The sequence below is a fragment of the Magallana gigas genome, chromosome 1 (assembly GCF_963853765.1).
Source record: "Magallana gigas chromosome 1, xbMagGiga1.1, whole genome shotgun sequence".
Classification (NCBI taxonomy): Eukaryota; Metazoa; Mollusca; class Bivalvia; order Ostreida; family Ostreidae; genus Magallana; species Magallana gigas.
The window spans coordinates 11226174-11242534 of record NC_088853.1 but is presented as its reverse complement, the minus strand read 5'-3'; the positions used below and the strand labels follow the sequence as shown (position 1 = coordinate 11242534).

The window sequence follows — 16361 nt, the reverse complement described above, 5'->3', positions numbered from 1 at the left end:
CGGCGTAAATGTTTTCGTCTGTGATATCAATAGGCGAGTTTTTGTTCCCTAAGAGGAATATGTTTTCAGTGGCAGGTTTTCTACGGTTGCGTTTGGGCGTAAAATATATAATGCAGCTTTTCAAAGGGTTATATTTCAACCGCCATTTTGACGCAAAATCAACTACGACATTTAGTTGCTTTTGCATTGTAGTTTGAGTATTTGAGATAAGTGATGTGTCATCGGCGAGAATAACACAAGGAACATGTAGATCGCAAATATGTGGACCAATGTTGAGACGATCTAGCTCAAGAATGAGGCCATCTATCATTAAGAGAAAGAACCAAGAGGAAAGAACCCTGCCTTGTCCAACTGCTTGTCTCATGGTATAATTGCTTGACATTTTCCCCTCGTAAAAAATACAGGAAGTCATATTCTGAAATGAGTCAACAAGCAAGCGCCATCCTTTTCCATTTATCCCAATATGAAACAGTTTGTAGAATAAGCCGGCGTGCCACACACTGTTAAAAGCTTTTTCGTTATCTAAAAAAGCTACATAAACATCCGAGTCTCTTTCTAGATAATGATTAACAGTTTCAGATAAGACAAACGCTGCCGTTATACTGCCACACCCTGGTCTAAACCCTTGCTGTAGAGGGTGCGGAAATGCTATTTCACTGCTGTAGTTCTGCAATCTAGTGTACAATATATTTTCAAAGAGTTTCTGCAGGATGGACATAAGAGTTATGTCGCGATAGCTGTTCATATCTAGTTTGTCTTTATTGCCTCCTTTGAAGAGTGTTATGGTAACTCCTCTTTTGAATTGTTGTGGATAACATTCTGCATCCATAATTGCATTAAACCATTTTACTAGATGGATAAGTAAGATATCTTGAGTGATCTTGATGTGTTCTGTTACAATTCCATCGAAGCCTGGAGCTTTTCCATTCTTCATTTTTTGTAGAGCAGCTACAACTTCATTTTCGTTAATGTGTGTTTTACTGATTTCATCAGTTTCCCATTGAGAGCGAGTGCATTTTGGAGACTTCATGACAAAATGCATTCTCAAACTCTACATCAAATGAGGGGTCTTGCTTTATTTGGGCTAGACCTTTGTAATGTTCGTACCAGGCGTGCCTGATGATATCAGGATCACGAACAATTTTACCATCGACACGAAGTTCATTTGATGTCCACGATTTTTTATTGAGTCTTTTTAAAGAGCGATAAAATAGCCGTAAGTCCAGTTCAGCTGTTTCTTTGAGTCGAATGAATTCTTCTTGTTCGAATTGTCTTTGTGCTCGTTTCAGAGCATTTGTGAACTCACGTTTGGCCCGCTTATAATCTCTGTATGACGCATACTGCATGCCTCTAGATTTACCATCGAGTATTCAAGTATTTCTTGTCTGCCTATTAACAGCGTGCAATTCTTTTACATGTCCACTCTTCCAGTAAGGTTTCAGGAACGGTCGAAAACGCTTCCTTGGTAGCGCAAGTTCTGCTGCGTGCACCAGTGAATAAGATAGTTTAGTAATATACTCCTCGATATCCGCAACAGTAGGACCATTAAAAACAATGTTATCCGTAAAGTCACGAACCAACATTCATGTGTGAACTCTAAATCGTTAACCAATGTTTATTTTTTTGGGAACCATATCATTACCCTTTTTGTAAATCCTAGATACATGTAATTGCTTACAGTCCTCTTTCCTTGTTCAGTGAATTGGAAAACACGAGGTTTAAATTTTCTGTTTACAAACTGCGAGAAGTGTCGCATATGTATTAAAGACATAAAAAACATTAAAGGGATCGGAAAACTAATATTAAAACCACGTCACCTCTTCAGATGTCGAACTACATTCTTCCTGATTCACAAACGTCAGGTTGAACGATACACAATGCTACAGATTTTAACGGTTGTTGAAATTCAGGTAAGTTCTATAAATATTTTGCAATTGGTTAGCTGTAAAACAGTTCTAAAAAAAAAAAAAAGACTAACTTAAAAATAAATGCCACTTTCTCTTAGATAAGACCCTAATATTCCTTACAAACGAGAGATTTTGATTAAAAAAGAGCTGTAAAAGCAAAAGGTCCAAAAGAATTTTATTGTTATTATATGCTTTCTTGCCTCAACGCATGGTAATCCATGCGTCAATTATGTAAACCCTTTAAGCATTGCTTATATTTATATTCATACTATTGCCTAATTGTATAAAATATTTGTGTACCATAGCTTTAAAACCATTATATACGCTCTAAGTCAGGGATATGAAACATACATTGATGTTTTTAGGTTCGCTTCGCAACTTTTAACATATAGTGAAACGAACCTTTTTGCAGAAAAAAATACCTTGTTATATTTGTGCTAAGGGCGCATACGTTTACTAAGTGAATTCAAAGTAAAATTGAACTTTGCAGATTTCAAATACATTCATCAATGGAAATATAAATTAAATGTAAATGTAAATCGCTAAACTCTCTGTAATTGTGTGTGAACCATATTAATACCACTTTCGTAAAACCCACGTACATACAGATGTTTGTAGTTCTTGTTTCTTGTTCAGTGAACTGTAAAGCGAAGTTTAAAGTTCCATTTCTGCAAACCGGGAGAAGCAACGCATTAGTATTAAAACAGTCTTTTAAAGGGACTTGAAAACTAATACTAAAATTGCGTCACCTCAACAGATATGTCAACTTACATTATTTTTGATTGATAAACATCATAAACATACAAACCCTTTTACTCAATTTGTTCTTTGAACTTAATTTTTTTTGTTTAATATCAATTGAACCTGTACAATGTGGTTTTAAGCTTACATACCTTTATAACTAAAAGATATAACTTATAATATAACATCATATTTAGTGTGAACCTTAAATCGTTAAACAATGTTTAATTTTGTGGGAACTATATCATTACCGCTTTTTAAAAACCTATATACATATTAAGGTTCATAGTCCTCGTTCCTAGTGAAGTGAATTGTAAAACTCGTGATTTAAAGTCTCATTTCTACAAATCGAGAACAAAGTCGTATTAAAAGCATAAAACAGTCCATCAATCAAAGGGGCCTGACAAATAATTTTAAAAAACCCCTCATCTCTATCATCTCTACAATTATGTCGCATTATATAATTCCTGATTCATAAACATTAGGTCAACAGGTACCCAATGAAAATCTATGCCTGATATATGCTTCTAAATACTTGAAATATATTTTTTTAATTTTAAAAATATCTAAAGCATGAAGAAGAAATATCTGCATTTTGCTTTACAAAGTTTTAATGTATTATTATTAAGGTCTTCCGTTTCCAACGGAAGACCTTATTGTTATTGCTTTGTTTCTTTTTCCCTATTCTTATTAAGGTCTTCCGTTTCCAACGGAAGACCTTATTGTTATTGCTTTGTTTCTTTTTCCCTATTATTAAGGTCTTCCGTCTCCAACGGAAGACCTTATTGTTTTCGTTCGGTTTCTTTTTCCCTATTATTATTAGGGTTTTCCGTTTTTCAACGGAAAACCCTTCTGTTATTCTACTGTTTCTTATTATTATTTTTTTTTTTTATCCGCAAATTTTGTGTAGGCCATTTCTCGTACATTTGTTGTCTGATTGTTATGAAACTTTCAGGGTATGCAGACAATGTTAATATCTCGAGACGTTTTTTTCAAATTTTTAAAATTCACTTCCGGTTATGAGTTATTGCCCTTTAATTGAAAATTGGGGGGTCTTTTGTCCAGAGTTGATCTCGGAAACTACAAAAGATAGTTGCATGAAATTTAGCAGAATTGTTGGTAACATTTTATAGTTTTGCTGGCATGAAAAGTTTGGCAAAATGTTTTTTAGTTTTTAAGCTATTTGCCGGTAAAGTATAAGGTTTTGGGGGGTCTGAAATTTTGTTGTTCTTTGTATAATAACCTTTAAACTAAAAATATTTTGTTAATACATATAGAGCAAAAGTTGTTTAGAATAACGAGAGCTTTCATTTAAAATTAAGAAAAAAGGGCTGGCCCCTATAATTAGGGGTCAGCAGCTCATACACGTATTTTTCTGATAGCAAAAATCGTTATCATTTTATGAAAAAAAATTAATTCAGTTATTGTTAATATATTAGATAATGTCATTTGGTGTCAAATTAAAAAAGTTCTGTGCCCTATTTTTTTCAAATTTCATAAAACAAATATGTGTGAATCGTACATGAACGAGTTAATTTGTCTACATAGACACACAAGCGAACAAATGCCGTTTTAAGGCCCAGGCATTTACTGCATTACATTGTGTTGCGTCTTAGATAAATTGTTGTGATTCAATTTCATTTTTTTTTTCATCTAGGCTATATCATTTATGAATTCAACTACTTATTTAACACGTTCTAATCGGCCACGCAGAACAAATGTTTGCAATGTTTGTCGCGGACCCGCGAATGTAAACAGTAACGAACGGCATTGTAGAAAAGAGAGAGCGTAATGCAGAAGATAAGTTGTGCATTTTTCGGTGTACACATGCATTTTCAAGTTACTGTGAAACATATGAACATGCACAGGGAACAATACTACATATTTGTATAAGGAGGGACATATTCTCGTGTGAATCGTTTACGAGGAAATTCTGACAGCCACACTTCTGTCGACCATGTCGACGGATGTGTATGTTTCCATTGATCAGCCGTTGATAAGCTACGAGTAATAAAGGGGAAAAGATGGACATTAAAGTGTGTGATCTATTTGGATGTTACTGAAGAAGGTGAGGCTTTTTATTCCTTTTAAAGTTTCTTGTCTATAGTGGTTAAAATGTCAGCATGTTAACTGGTTAACATTTAGTCTATAGATGTACATGTAAGTACGTGCACACTGTCACTGATGTATGTTATTTTTCTAGTCCAGACAATATAAATCCTTTTAACTGAATTGAATCCCAAATGTTGTACCTTTCACTTGTTTTTTTTCTCCTTTTTACCAGAATTTTGTGTAAATTACAATTCAATTTATTGACAAAATCCACATGTGGCGAAAGTCATACATACAGTATACAAATATACATGTAGTTGGTACTGTACATAGATTTTCTTATGATATGTCCATCGCGTATGAATTTACAAATATATCTTGATGATTTAACATCTGCTGGGTTAAGAATTTTATAAGAATTACAGAGTTAGATGTTTTGTTATGGTGTGGGTGTTTGTTTACTAACGTGTACTTTTTACATTGTTTACTGGATGTTTAGACTTGCTCGAGGTTCATTGGTGACTGGAAAGGATGACCGAATTTATCTATTTAAAAAAAAATCAGATTGTGAATTTTCAACTCAAAATTCAAAGCAGGGTCTAATTAGAAACATATGTCATTGATCATATTCTTGTGCGGAAGACTCCAAATGTAGACATAAATACCCTGTAGACATACATGTAACATCAAGTAAATAAAATTGTATACTTCAGACTTCAGAGTTAAAACATGACTAAAAAGTCTTTAATATTTTTATGATGCCGATCAATGTATCATTAGAGAGGTTTAGCAGACCAACGGGTACCCGGTACATGTACTTGTACATGTAGTTTACAAGTTAGAACTATGCGTACCACTCTACCAGTTCACATAATTTTTCTTGTTTAAATTAGCAGTTTTGATGTGTACTTGAATTGTCCTTGTTGATGTTTAAAATGTAATTTTTCATTTATATTCTCTTTTTTTAATCTGACTACTGGCAGTACTGGCATGCCAGCAGTTCTTGTCGAGGACCATTTCTCGCTGGTGCAATGTTACATCATATTTTCGTATATAATTTTATGTGTTGATAAAATGACGTAACAATGCACTGATGAAAAATAGTACTCAACGATAACTGATCGCATGCCAATATTGATTAATTACAGACAAAAACTGAAGGTTGCAAGTGTTATTTTTTATTGAACACCATTGTTTAAAATAACTTTTTATATATGTGACGGTCAGACCGGTTTAAATACCAGTGTTCAGTTGGTAGAGCACATGACTAGAGATTCAGGGGGCCCAGGTTTAATTCCTGGTTTGGTCCTTCATTATTTCTCCCATCCTGTTACAATATTAAGGCTTGGACGTTTCTGTACTTAGCCGATTCGGTACATATCACTATACATGAGATGCGATACGATACATATCACGATACATTGCAACTAAATGAAAACATGAATAAGGGTTAAAAATTTATTCAATCTGTCGATGTATTACCGCATGTCCAAAGTTATTTTGATATATTTAAAATGAGCGTTGCACAATTTACAAATTACTTAAGTCTCATATACACTACTTTTTCATTAACAAGTAATCCAAAAGTTGTCCACACTCCAGATTTAGCTTCCTACAGGTTTGACAACTTTACGAGGTTTTCCGCCATCTTTGTACTTTCATATTAGGCGCGCAGACTAAAAAATAGCCGATATATGAAGCTCAGATATTTATGGAAAATAAAACAAAGTCCGCATAGGTATCGTAATGTATTAATGGTAAATGTAACAATCCAAATATCGTCAAAATAAATACCGTGATGCACCGGTGCATCGGTGGATCGTTCCATCCCCATACAATATTGGTGTTGTAACCAACCCCTGGAACTGACAGGTTAGCTCCTGCCAGGGGAAGAGCCAGGGGTGATCTTTGAGGGTGAAGATCATTTAAGGGGGGGGATGTGATGGTCAGACTGGTTTGAATACCGGTGCCAGATACATGTAGCTCAGTTGGTAGAGCACTTGACTAGAGATTCAGAGGGCAAGGTTCGAATCCCAGTCTGTTCTGTCATTATTTCTCCCATCTTGTACATATATATCAGATCTTTTCAAGTCAGTGTCAGCTACATTATGCATAAACAATTTTACCCGCTCCTAAACCACAAACTTTCTTATTAGTGGATTCAGCTTACTGCTGATTGGCTGCTGTTGCAGCAGACTTATAATATATGCACGCACAAAACACAATGAACTTATCAGAGAATGAAAAATTCATCGAGTTACTTTCAACTGTTGGAATTTGGGTATTTTTTAAAAATGTATACTTGTGACAAAACATATGATTATGTGGTACATACAGCTGTAGCTTTATGAAGAAAATTTTGGTTAGACCATATATACCTATCATGCAAGTAAATGATATTTACAAAAAAATTGCAATTTATGGCGCACGAAATATACGCTACTTTTATAAAGATTGACATACATGTAATGTAACACATTCTGTGAAAAATAATCTATTAAAAATTCTTCATTAAGTTTACTCATACATGTTTTATGCTTATTACACATAGTATTGTTTTTAAAAAATGTAATTTAAAAGAAAAGAAACCAAAACCCTCGCCAAATTTATTTGCAAAAAAAAAAAAACGGTAGAATTGATAAAACATGGTATACCAGAAGGAAAAACATGTACTTTGAGCTAATTATTTTTTTTTTTATTTCAGCTCAAAACAGCCTCTTGTTACCACATGGCTTTTACCGGTACCTGTTGATTCTTGTGGGTCAGCTCCTGAGATTAACCTGTCACCTCTATCCACATGCATATTCCTTGTGTTCTACAGACTATTTACCGGTAATTCAAATTAAATCCGATAATGCATGAACAATAATGGAACTTGAAGAAAGCATCATGCCATGTTGTGGTTTGTGTTTGATAAGAAATTATGAAAACAAAATTAAGGCTGTTTAAAGAAATTCATAATTGCTGTGAAAATTTGTTTTTCAATAAAAGTATGCAATTATGTTTCCTTTATTTTTTATTTCATAAAGATATTTAGATGTGTTTACATAATTGAAAAATCCCCCCCCCTCCCCTCTATTTAATTGTCTGCATGAAGATTACATGTAGGATATGTAAATGTACATTTGACTTTGAAATAACATCTGCTATGATAATTACTTTTGAAATGAACAAGAAACAACCTATTTCTACCTTTCTAAGGTATATATGCAGAAAAAAAGTAGAAAAACATGTCAAATTTGAACATTTTTCATGGAAATCAACTCTGTCTCCAGCTACCTGGGTGTTTGAAGTTTATTTTAATTTAAGGCAGATGTCTAACTTGTAGGTTGTATCTTACTATTTTAGCATGGTTAGAAGGAGACTAGAAATCAAAATAGATTAGATATTCACTAAATATGATTGTTAGCTTACTTTTTTTCATAAAAACAAGAAATCACAAGCAGGACAGCTGTCTATTTGTTAATTAAAATGGTGTAAATCATAAAATAAACAAATAATTAGGATCAAATTTTAGAATCATTGATGATTGTTTTCAAATATGTGTGAGAAATGACTCAAGGAAATTGCCATAAGTTTCATAAAATTAGGTTAAACATTTTTAACCATGACTTTTTATGAAAATCAAAAGATGGGGGGGGGGGGGTATACATGTAAGGATATTTCTAAGTGATGTGAAGCTTTTATCATGATTATATAATGTAGATGCATGTTGTATTGAATAAGGTTTCTTTTCAAAGGTGGTTGAACAACAATTGACCTCTAAAAGGTCAGGTAAAGATGTTTTACTATGGAGAACCCTGTAAATCTGTGTTTATTAATGGAAATTGGAAATGGGGGGTTCACTTAAATGGCCATATTTTTATTAAACCTCAATGGAATTTGCAATATGTAGTATTCTTTTTCTCAGAATTGCATTAGCTTTCTTATTCTAAGACAAACCGTCTTTTCATAAAATGTTAGTGTACTAATTGCAGTTAAAGGTACATGTACAAGGAATAGTTTCGGATAAAGAACCGTCAATATTTTTGTAAAATTGATAGTGACTGTACGTGAAGATTTACCAGTGTTGCGTAGATTCATGAAATGAATTTTAATGTTTATCAATAGTTAATGGGATGTCTCTTGTTGGAATTGGTAAGGCCTAAAAAAAAAATAGTGTGTTTAGGGTAACACTGATGAAAAAATTAGGTTAGGTAGGTGGGGATTTTTTTTTATTTTATCTATTTTTTTTTGGCCTGAATCCTAAGAATGTTTGTTTGTTTCATATTTAAAAACGTATTTTTTATTGGAAATAAGATGAAATTCACAGTCGGATAAAATCAGGCATCTAATAATGGTAGGATCGGGCCATTTTGTAGGTTAGGTCGGGTTACCCGAAACCCACAACTTTTTTTTTTTAGGCCTAAGCAATATTAAGGCCCCTAATTTTAAGTACATGAGAAGCAGTAATAAATTGTGAAACTTGCGGCTTTGACTGTTGTGTTGCCTTTACACAGTGAAATTGAAGGTTACAAACTGGAGGTTATATAACATGAAATGGAGATGGATGGGATTTTATATGCCTATTTAGTATGTACTGGGTATGAGGACAATAGCAAGTTTATTGTCCCCCAAGACAGCAACTATTTCATGAGGCAAAGCCAAGGGAAATAGTTGCTGAGGGGTGGGACAATAAACTTGCTATTGTCCAGATAGTCAGTTAATTGGTATATTATTGTACCGAATAAAACTTTATTTGTCAGCGATGCAGAATTTCTTGATGATAAACAAATTAGAGTTATCAAACTTTGTATTTAATGCGGTGATCTAATTAGGTCAGAGGTGTTCCGAGTTTAAAAAGGAGGGAAATCAAATTCTGCTGATGAATGGTTTTGATGACTATTCACCATGGGCAGATAGCATGGATACTATTTCAAATAAGATAGAAAGCAAGTTTGTGTGGGCTTCTAGTGATCAGTTTGTCCGTCTGTCCATCCGAGATCGCTTGACCGGAGCATAGCTTCTCTCCCCTTGGCCCAATCTGGCTCATACCTCATCCACAGGGTTCCTTTGGGTTAAGGATGTGCTGTGACCTTGAACCATGTTGTTAGGTATAAGGTTAAGGTCATAGTAGAATTACATATATAACATCCTTGTCTGGGGCATATCTTCTCTCCCTTTGGTCCAATCTGGCTAATACTCACAGACTGTCTCTATCGTTAATCGATGTGCAGTGACCTTGCATGAAATTTCTAGGTAAAGGGTGAAATATCATATCGGATCATGCAAAAATCCTTTTTTCAGAGCATATATACTTTCTACTAACCCCTATAGGGCTCAGACTTCACATAAGCAGAGCTTTTGAGTAAAGGGTGTGTAGTGACCTTGAATCTATTTTCAAGGTAAACTGTGAAGGTCATAGCAGAATTATATTTAAAAAATCCTTGTCTGGAGTACATCTTCTCTCCCTTTGCTCCAATCAGGCTCATACTTCACCCACATGATGCCTTTGATCAAAGGATATGCAATGACCTCGAATGATATTTGTAGATCAAGTGTCAAGGTCATATCAGATCACACAAAAATCCATATTTTAAGAGCATATATATACTCTCCTTTTAGCCCCTAATTGGCTAATATTTTGCCTAAACAGAGCTTATTGGTTAATGGCGTGCAGTGACCTTGAACCATGTCAATGTGAAGGTCATAGCAGATCTTAATAAAATTAGTTTTAGACAGTAGATTATTTCCCGGATATGCTTAATCTTGGTCAGATTCAACAAAAATGCCTATATGTTAGGGGCAATGAAACAGCTAAATGCCAGCTGGAAAAATTTCAAGTTATAGGTCAAGGTCAAAGCAAAATTCTCTAAAATAACATCAGCGGGGCCCTTTGAAATGTTCACCATCAATAGTAATTTTAAATAAAAATATTCACAGAGGAATCATAAAATTAAGTAAACTATACATCGATAAGTTTCTGACAATTGATGATGCAACAAGCACATAGTACGAAAGGTCAACCCTTTGAAAAGCAGTGTAGAGGAAATGTTGCTCAGAATTATGTTTTAAACAAAATTGATTTTTTACTGACATTTTAATTTTGCATTCTGGGTTAAGAAATTAGATGTTAGTTCCAGGTAAAGTTAACTTTTACCTAAAATGAAGTCAAATTTGTTAAGTCGTACTTAAAACCATTCGGATTTTGTTAAGTCATACCAAGAATCATTCGATTTTTAAAATCTTTTTTGTACCTAAGTTACTTTTGTCATTAGATTAAGAACACTGCTTCTTAGAGGTACTTCTAGCATTACTTTCGACATTAGCGGAAAACCCACTCGTTGCTTTGCAACGAGCTTTGCTCTAGTTATTATTTTTCTTTTTTTTTCTTACAAATTTTGTGCACGCGATTTCTCAGAAACGGCTCGACCGATTTTCATGAATCTTTCAGATCTGATAGATACTGATCTGAACCTTATAGGTTTTTGATTTTATTGATGACGTCACTTCCGTTTTTGAGAAACTGACGTTTTAGCGATTTTCCGAGGGGTGGCTTGTCCTTCTAAGTTCTCCTAAACTATAAAAGATATCGAGTTCAAACTTTCAGGGATAGTAGACGAAAGATTGTAGATTTGCAATTTTATTTTCATTTTGATCTAGGTTTAAAGGCGCCGAAGCTCGCCTGGACCCGAAAATTGAGATGGAAAAAACGTCGTAATTTTTCGTGGTTTTTTTAATTATCTCTTTTCTGAAAAATATTTTGTTAAGACATGTAATGTAAAAATAGTTTCTACTTACATGACCTTTCTTTTAAAATCAAGAAAAAGGGGCTGGCCCCTCAAATAAGGGGACCAAAGGGCTCGAAAGTCTTTAATCTGTAGCCCTTTACTGAACGATATTTTGTGAAATCTTATAGAAGCAAATATGTTCATCTTACAGTTATGTATCCAAGCAATGTAATGATTTTCCGTGTGTTACGTAATTAAGGGTTTTTAGGGGCCGAAAGTCCAAAATTTCGATCACCTATATCTCGGAAAGGAAAAATATTTTGAAATGCAGTATAGAAGAAAAGTTGTTCAAAATGATGTTCTTAACAATATGCAACCTTCAAAATTTCGTTAAAGGACCCCTATAAGGAGATAAGGGATCGGCCCCTAAAACCTTCTTTCTAATATATCTCCAGAACGGTAACGATTTTCTGAACACTTGTTGAACAAAATTTGTTTAGAATTAAATAACCCTTCATTTAATATCAAGAAAAGGGGGCTGGCCCCAAAAATTAGGGGACCAAAGGGCTCTAAAGACTTTAATTTGTAGCCCTTTACTGTAACATATTATGTGAAAGGTTATAGAAGCAAAAATGTTTATCTCACAGTTATGTATCCAAGCAATGTAATGATTTTATTATGTGTTACGTAATGAAGGGTTTTTAGAGGCCAAAAGTCAAAAAAATTTCTGTCCCCCATATCTCAGAAAGGAAAAATATTTTGTAATGCAATACAGAAGAAAAGTTGTTTAAATAAATGTTTTAAACAATATGCAACCTTCAAAATTTCGTTAAACGGCCCTTATAAGGAGATAAGGGATCGGCCCCTAAAACCTTTTTCATATATCTCCAGAACGGTATCGGTTTTCTAAACACTTGTTGAACAAAATTTGTTTAGAATTAAATGACCTGTCATTTAATATCAAGAAAAAAGGGGCTGGCCCCTCAAATAAGGGGACCAAAGGGCTATAAGTCTTTAATCTGTAGCCCTTTTCTGAGAGTTATTTTGTGAAAGGTTACAGAAGCAAATATGTTTATCTCACAGTTATGTATTTAAGCAATGTAATGATTTTATCATATGTTACTTAATTATGGGTTTTTAGGGATCAAAAATCCAGAATTTCGATCACCCATATCTCAGAAAGGAAAAATATTTTGAAATGTAATACAAAAAAAAAATTGTTCAAAATGATTTTCTTAACAATATTGCAACCTTCAAATTTTCGTAAACGGTCCCTATAAGGAGATAAAGAATCAGCCCCTTAAAACTTCTTTCTCATGTATCTCCAGAACGGTAACGAATTTTTAAACACTTGTTGACAAAATGTGTTCAGAATTAAATGACCTTTCATTTATAAGAAATATTTTTCTTGATATTAAATGAAAGGTCCCTTAAATTAGGGGATCAAAGGGCTCTAAAAAAATTATCTATAGCCCTTTAATGAGAGCCATCTTGTGAAAGGTTATTAAAGCTAGATTCGGTATAATACGTTTATATATCCTTAAAATATAATGCTTTTCTCTTGTGTTACCCAATTAGGGTTTTCTGGGACCAGATGTCAACAAGTTTAATCTTTTCAATCTTCATTGGAAGAAATGCAAGTATTTTAAAAAGCAATGTAATAGAACTTATAAAAAGCGATACAATAAAGCATTAGTAGTTCACTCCTTTTCCCATATCATGTTTTGTTGTCAAAAATCATAGTTGATGATGTCATATTTTTTTCTAAAAATCGGATGGAAGACCTCCTCGTTGCTCGCAACGAGATCGTATCTAGTTATTATTATTTTTCTGCCTTTTTTTGTGCACGCGATTTCTCAGAAACGGCTCGGCCGATTTCAATCAAATTTTAGGATGTGATAGATAGTTGTCTGAACTTGATTGGAAATTTTTTGTGTTGATGACGTCATATCCGTTTTTGAGATATTGAGATTTTTCTAATTTTTATATGGGTATTTTGTCTTCTGTTGTTCTCCTAAACTATAAGAGATATTAAGCTCAAATTTATAGGGTAGGTAAAAGAAAGATTGAAGTTTTGCATGATTGTTGTTTTGCATGTTTAGCACTACTGGCGCCAAAGCTCGCTATGGCTCGAAAATTGACATTAAAAAAGCGTCGTGAATTTTTGTGCTTTTCTCTCTTTATTTCTTTTCTGGAAAATATGTTGTTAAAACATGTAATGTAAAAAAGGTTTATTTTTTCAAGACCTTTCTGCTGATATCAAGAAAAAGGGGCTGGCCCCTCAAATTAGGGACCTAGAAGGCTCTAAAGTCTTTTACCGATAACTCTTAACCGAGGGATATTTTGTAATAAATGATAGAATCAAATATGTTTATGTTACAGTTATGAAGCCAAGCAGTAAAACGATTTTCTCATATGTTACGTAATTAGGGGTTTTTAGGGGTCAAAAGTCCAAAACTTTGATGACCTATATCTCAAAAAGGAAAAATATTTTGAAATGCAGTATAAAAGAAAAAATGCTCAAAATGATGTACTTAACAACATGCAACCTAAAAAATTTGGTTCAGCGGCCCCAATAAGGAGATAAGGGACCGGCCCCTAAAACATTCTGTCTCAGATATCTCAAGAATGGTAACGAATTTCTGAACACTTCTTGAACAAAATGTCTTTATAATCAAATGACCTTTCATTTGATACCAAGAAAAAGGGACTGGCCCCTAATATTAGGGACCTAAAGGGCTCTATAGTCTTTTACCCATAACTCTTTACCGAGGGATATTTTGTAATAGATTATAGAAGCAAATATGTTAATCTTACAGTTATGTATTCAAGCAATGTAATGATTTTATCATGTGTTACGTAATTAAGGGTTTTTAAGGGCCAAAACTCCAAAATTTCGATCACCCATATCTCAGAAAGGAAAAATATTGTGTAATGCAGTACAGAAGAAAAGTTGCTCAAAATGATGTTCTTAACAAAATGCAACCTTCAAAATTTCGTTAAACGCCCCCTAAAATGAGATAAGGGACCGGCCCCTAAAACCTTCTTTCTCATATATCTCTAGATCGGTAACCAATTTCTAAACACTTGTTGAACAAAATTTGTGTAGAATTAAATGACCTTTTATTTGATATCATGAAAAAGGGGCTGGCCCCTTAATTTAGGGGACCAAAGGGCTCTAAAGTCTTTAATCTGTAGCCCTTTACTGAGAGAGATTTTGTGAAATGTTATAGAAGCAAATGTGTTTATCTTATAGTTATGTATTCAAGCAATGTAATGATTTTATCATGTGTTACGTAATTAAGGGTTTTTAGGGGCCAAAACTCCAAAATTTTGATCACCCATATCTTAGAAAGGAAATATATTTTGTAATGCAATACAGAAGAAAAGTTGTTCAAAATGATGTTCTCAACAAAATGCTACCTTCACAATTTCGTTAAACGGCCCCTATAAGGAGTTATGGGATTGGCCCCTAAAACCTTCTTTCTCATATATCTCCAGAACGGTAACGAATTTCTAAACACTTGTTGAACAAAATTTGTTTAGAATTAAATAACCTTTCATTTAATATCAAGAAAAAGGGACTAGCCCCTAAAATTAGGGGACCGAACGGCTCGAAAGTATTTTATCTATAACCCTTTATTGAGGGATATTTTGTGAAATGTTATAGAAGCAAATGTGTTTATCCTGCAGTTATATATCAACGCAATGTATTGGTTTTGTCATGTGTTTTGTAATTTGGGGTTTTTAGAGGCCAAAAGTCCCAAGTTTTGATCACCCATATCCCAGAAAGGTAAAATATTTTGAAATGCAGTACAGAAGAAAAGTTGTTCCAAATGATGCAAAAGGGGTCTAAGGTCTTTTATCTATTACCCTTTATTGCAGGATATTTTGTGAAATGTTATAGAAGCAAATGTGTTTATCTTATAGTTATGTATCAAAGAAATGTAATGATTTTATCATTTTTTACGTAATTAAGGGTTTTTAGGGGCCAAAAGTCCAAAATTTTGATCACCCATATCCCAGAAAGGAAATATTTTTTGTAATACAGTACGAAGAAAAGTTGTTCAAAATGATGTTCTCAGCAAAATGCAATCTTCAAAATTTCGTTAAACGGCCCCTAAAAGGAGATAAGGGATCGGCCCCTAAAACCTTCTTTCTCATATATCTCCAAAACGGTAACGAATTTCTAAACACTTGTTGACAAAATGTGTTCAGAATTAAATGTCCTTTCATTTGAATCCAAGAAAAGGGGACTGCCTCTCAATTTTTGGGATCAAAGAGCTCTAAAAAATTTTATCTATAGCCCTTTATTGAGGGATATTTTGTGAAAGGTTATTAAAGCTAGATTAGGTATAATACGTTTATATATCCCAACAATATAATGATTTTCTCTTGCGTTACCCAATTAGGGTTTTTGAGGGACCAGAGGTAAACAAGTTTGATCTTTTCTATCTTAATTGAAAGAAATGCAAGTATTTAAAAAAGCAAGAGAACTTAAAAAAAGCGATGCAATAAAGCATTAGTACTTCACTCCTTTTTCCATAACATGTTTTGTTGTCGAAAATCAAAGTCGATGATGTCATATTTCATTCTAAAAATCGAACGGAAGACCTCCTCGTTGCTCGCAACGAGATCGTGTCTAGTTATTATTATTTTTTTTCTTCCTATTTTTGTGCACGCGATTTCTCAGAAACGGCTCGGCCGATCTTCATGAAAATTTCAGATATGATAGATATTGGTCTGAACCTGATTAAAAAAAATTTGTCTTGATGACGTCACATCCGTTTTTGAGATATTGAGATTTTTCTAATTTTTATATGGGTATTTTGTCTTCTGTTGTTCTCCTAAACTATAAGAGATATTAAGCTCAAATTTCTACGGTAGGTAAAGGAAAGATTGAAGTTTTGCATGATTGTTGTTTTGTATGTTTAGCACTACTGGCGCCAAA

At 33.6% G+C, this 16361-nt stretch overlaps 1 protein-coding gene across 2 annotated transcripts in view; it reads left to right on the top strand.

Annotated features, from left to right (window-relative positions):
• Positions 1-16361, top strand: part of LOC136274858 (uncharacterized) — a 42007-nt gene that overhangs the window by 2111 nt on the left and 23535 nt on the right. Inside the window, exon 1 of one of the 2 annotated variants that reach the window (XM_066082614.1) lies at positions 924-1910. The exons of the other annotated variant lie outside the window; for it this stretch is intronic. The gene's annotated coding sequence lies outside the window, so the exon portion shown is untranslated. Of the gene's footprint in view, positions 1-923; positions 1911-16361 lie in introns of those variants that run through there. 2 annotated transcript variants of the gene reach the window in all.